Source organism: Chinchilla lanigera, unplaced genomic scaffold (genome assembly GCF_000276665.1).
Source record: "Chinchilla lanigera isolate Chin_1 unplaced genomic scaffold, ChiLan1.0 scaffold00106, whole genome shotgun sequence".
NCBI classification, from domain to species: Eukaryota; Metazoa; Chordata; class Mammalia; order Rodentia; family Chinchillidae; genus Chinchilla; species Chinchilla lanigera.
Genome location: NW_004955507.1, coordinates 6,396,553 through 6,402,050, shown reverse-complemented (window position 1 = coordinate 6,402,050; position 5,498 = coordinate 6,396,553).

Sequence of the window (5,498 nt, the reverse complement as noted above, 5' to 3'; positions counted from 1 at the left end):
TTTTTTTGGTTTTTCTCCGGTACGGGGAACCGAACTCACGACCTTGCGCTTGCCGGGCAGGTGCTTTTTGCCACTGAGCTAAATTCTCAGCCCTGAAAAAATGACATTTTAAACATGGGTTTTACACTTATATTTTTTATGTTTTCTGATGAAATTTCTGTACATTTTAAGGCAAAGTTTAACAGTGTCAAATAATTTATCAAACAACAATGGTTTTTCATTTATTGAGATGATACTTGCAAATATCATTAAAATAGACTATATCAATTGCATGAATATTCCAAGTTTTTTCTTTATCATAGGTTTATAATTTATAATATTTCTCTCTTCATGTGGATTGTACTTTTCATTCTTATAGCAGGACCATAGATTTGTTCACATGAGATGTCATAACTTGTAACAAAGCTGTCCACACACCAAAACCAATATCAAATAAAAAAGATGTGTGTTACTTTCCCACTGCCAGAATAAAATACTCAACACCTGCAACTTAAAGGAGCATTTTATTTTGGTTCATGGTTTTCAGATGATGCAGTCCATGGTCAGCTAGTTTTAAGTCAAAATCATGGCAGAAAGGCATGATGGTGGAAAGCTGTTCATCCTAATAGCAGCCAACTAGCAAAGAGAGAGGAGGGAGGAATCAGGAACAAAAATATACTCTTCCAGGTCATGCCCCCATGAGCAATTCTACTTACCAGGCCTTACCTCCATCCATGAGTCTTTTGGGAGACCATTTTAGATTTCATCCAGAACATTTGACACCTGCTCCTTCAAAGATTCATTTCCAACTTATTATATAAAATACATTCAATCCATCTCTAGTGGTCACCAAGGTATTAACAGTTTAGGCATTGTTGAAAAATCCAAATCCAAAGTCTTTTCTGAGAGTCAAAGAAAACTCTTAGTGATGGGCATCTGTAAAAATAAAAAAGGTAAATATTTCCAAAATACAATGGCACAGGGTAAAAAGTCCCATTAAAAAAGAGAGAAAGAGGGTAATAGAAAGCAATGGGACCCACACCCACAGCGTGTTGCCCCAGGCTGAGCTAAACCCCAGACATCTTTGGGAAGAGCGGTGAGTCTGGGTTGTGCTTCCCTGACCAGCATGCAGGAGGTGAAACCTCGGGCATCCTCTTGGGCCTTCGTGGCTACCCGCCACACCCATAGTGTGTTGGCCCGGGCTGGGCTGAACCCTAGACATCTTCAGGAAGCTCGGTGAGTTTGGGCTCTGCCTCCCTGACCAGCATGCAAAGCAGGCACAACCTTGGGCACTCTCAGGGGCCTCAATGGCCACCCACCATACCCACAGTGTATTGGTCCAGGCTGGGCTGAACCCCAAACATCTTCAGGAAGCCTGGAGAGTGTGGGCTCTGCCCCCCTGATCAGTGTGCAAGGCATGTGAAGCCTCGGGCACCTTCTGGGGCCTTGGTGGCTACCCGCCACACCCATAGTGTGTGGGCCTGGGCTGGGCTGAACCCCAGACATCTTCAGGAAGCCCTGTGACAAGTGTGCAAGGCAGGCAAAACCTCAGGCACTCTCTGGGGCCTAGGAGGCTCCCCACAACACCCATAGTGTGTCTTCCAGGCCTCAACCAAATGTCAGACATATTTAGGAAACCAGTGAGATACTCTGGTGCCTCCCTCATAGGGTGTGAGGCACATGGATCCCTGGACAACTTCTGAGGCCTTGGTGGTCACTGCCAGAACAACTCACACCCCCCTAGTAGTTCAGCTAAAACCTGAACATAGTCAGCGGCCTTGGGGAGCTCACTCTCAACCATCCCTTCCAGTGTGGGAAGTAGGCTCTATGCTAGGCAATATCTGAAGCCTCAGTGAACTTGACCTGCATGCCCCCCCTACTCTTGTAGAAGCTGGGCCGAACACCAGACAGTCTCAGGAACACTGGCGAGCCTCCCCCACCCTTCCAAAAACACTCCTGGGAGCCAACTGAATGCAAGAAAGGTCGGGAGCATCTGGGGCCCCACCTTGCCACCACTCACCAGCACAGCAGCTACACTGAGTCCTGGGGATCTTCAGACTCTTGCCCTTCCACTCACACACAATCAGACAGTGAGACTGCACTACAGGGAGTCTCTGGTTCTTCAACAATGACAAAATGCCCGAGCAAAATGCAATCCCAGACCTCCACACCACCCAAAACAAGTCCAAAAGGCATCAACACAGAACACCTTGGAAGTCATACACCTGAAATTTCTGAAATGATAGCAACTGAAGTAAAGAAACAACTCCATCAGGCCATAGAAGACATCAGAGCAGAAATAATGTCTTGGGTGAGAAAAGAAATGACAACAATAATGAAAGAAATGTTCAGCATATGCAAAGATGACATAGACAAGAAGATAAAAGAGCATAGACAACTTATGGAAACCTTCAGGGAACAATATAGAAAAGAACTAGAAGGTATGAAACAAATGCAAACAGATATCCAGGAACTTAAAAATTCCATTGAAAGTTTGCAAAACTGCCTGAATGAAGCTGAAGATAGACTTTCAGACCTTCAAGACAGCATTGCCACCAATGAACATGAAAGGAGGGATCTCTCAAAAACAACAAGGAATCAGGAAATAACAATTCAACAACTGCAAGACGAGGCAAAGCAAAACAATATCAGATTAATAGGAATTAATGAAACAACAGGTGTCAACACAAATGACATAAAAAGACTATTTGCAGTAATAATAGCAGAAAATTTCCCAGAAATGGAAAAAGAATCAGACATCCAGATAAGTTAAGCATATAGAACTCCAGTTAATCATAACCAAAATAAATCTACCCCAGATATAAAGTGATCAAGATCCCAGAAACTCAACAAAAGCTCAGAATATTAAAAGCTATTAGAGGAAAGAAACAGATCACCTATAAAGGAAATCTGAATCATGGCAGACTTCTCAATGTAAACCATCAAGGCAAGAGGAACTTGGAGTAAAGTATTTCAGGTACTGAAAGCAAATAACTTCCAACAAAGATTGATGTACCCTGCAAAGCTATCTTTCAAATTTAATAGAGAAATAAAATATTTTCATGATAAAGAACAACTGAATAAATTCATGAACTCCAAACCCATTCTACAAAGAATACTAAAAGATACACTAGAAAGAGATAAAACAGACTGCAATTTCAAGAACAACAACGGAAAGGTACCACCAAGCACAACAAGCAATTAAACAGAGGGAAAAAGGAGGATCCAACAGCAGGAAAATAGCATGATAAAGACAAGCCAGTGCATATCAGTTATAACCGTCAATGTAAATGGTCTCAATGCACCAACCAAAAGAAGAGGACTTTCAGAGTGGATTAGGAAACAAAACCCAACTATATGCTGTACATAAGAAACATATTTAACTCAAAAGGAAATTCAAAGACTGAAAATTAAAGGATGGAAAACAGTACTCCATGTGACAGGGACCCAGAAAAAAGCAGGTGTAGCTATTCTGTTTGCAGACAATGAGAACTTCAAACCAAGAGCAATCAAAAGAGATAAAGAAGGTCACTACATACTTGTGAAGGGGAAGCTTCAAGAAGAAGAGATAACAGTCATGAATATCTATGCACCAAATATAGGAGCACCCACCTATATAAGACAAATTCTAACAGACATGAAAAATGAAATAAGTAGCAACACAATCAAAACAAGGTACCTTAACACACCATTGTCACAAAGAGATAGATCAACTAGACAAAAAATTGGGAAAGAAATAACAGAACTTAACCAGACGTGTGAACATATGGACTTAGTAGACCTTTACAAAGTGTTCCACCCAACAGCATCAGAATAAACATTCTTCTTAGTTGCACATGGGACATTCTCTAAAGTAAACCATATACAAATACATAGAACATGTTTAAGGAAATGCAAAGGAATTGAAATTATCCCATGTATAATATCACACCATACCACAATGAAATTGGAAATTAATGACAAAATAAAACACAAAAACTCCATAAACAGTTGGAAATTAAATAACGTCCTCCTGACCAACCAATGGGTCACAACTGAAATCAAAGTAGAGTTTAAACACTATTTACAATCAAACAAAAACATACAACTTCAGGAATAACCTACAGGAACTGTGAGATGCAATTAAAGCAGTCCTCAGAGGGAAATTTAGAGCAGTGAACTCCACCTTAGGAAAACAAAACAAGCACAAATAAACAATCTTATGCTACACTTGAAGTTCCTAGAAAAAGAAGAGCAAGTCAAACCCAGAGCCCAAAGAAGGCAGGAAATTGTAAAGCTCAGAGCAGAAATTAATGCAATGGAGACTAAAACAACAATACAAAGAATTAGTGAATTGAAGAGTTGGTTCTTTGAAAGAATAAATACAAAATAACCCCATTGCATACCTTATCCAAAAAGGAAAGAAAAAACTGAAATACATGGAATAAGGAATGAAAGGGGTGAAATCACTACAGATCCTGAAGAAATTCGGATATCATCAATAGCTACTTTCAAAATCTTTACTCTCATGGGATGGAAAATACAGAGGAAATGGGCAGATTTATAGATACATATGAATTACAAAGCTGAATGAAGAAAATATAAAAATCCTGAATAACTCAACATCAGCCAGTGAAATTGAGAATGTAATTAAAATCTTGCCAGTGAAGAAAGCCCCAGGTCTTGATGGATTCACAGCTGAATTCCACAAGCAATTTAGGGAAGATTTAACAGCAATTCTTCTCAAACTCTTTAATGGAATTGAAAGGGAAATATAGCAAAATATATTTTGGGGAAATTGCCTTATTCCTGGAGGCAAGTACTATTCTGATACCAAAACCAGAAAAAGATCCAACCAAGAAAGAGAACTACAGACCAATCTCCCTAATGAATATAGATGCAAAAATTCTCAATAAAATACTACCAGACAGAATACAAGTCATCAAAAAGATTACACAGCACAACCAAGTGGGATTCATACTTGGAATGCAGGGACGGTTATAATATACACAAATCAATCAATGTACTACACCATACCAATAGAGCCAAGGCAAAAATCACATGATCTCCGTTGATGCAGAAAAAGCCTTCGATAAAGTTCAATACTCATTCCTGTGGAAAACCCTATAGGAAAAAGGAACAGATGGCCTTTATCTCAAGCTGATCAAAGCCATCTATGAGAAACCAACAGCTAACATCATACTAAATGGTGAAATATCGAAAATTTTCACTTTAAAATCAGGAACATGACAAGGATGTTCACTGTCACCACTCCAATTCAATATAGTTCTGGCAACACTGGCTAGAGCAATTAGAAAAGAAAAAGATATAAAAGGAATAAGGATAGGAAAGGAAGAAGTGAAATTTTCATTATTCACAGATGACATGATACTGCACATAGAAGACCCCATAAACTCCACCAAAAGGCTCATGGAATTTTTTTTTAAATAAAAGGAGGAAAGCATTAACAGACAGACAACATTTTACAAAATAGCAAAAGAACAGTACAGACAATATGGAATTACAAACAAAGTGGTAGG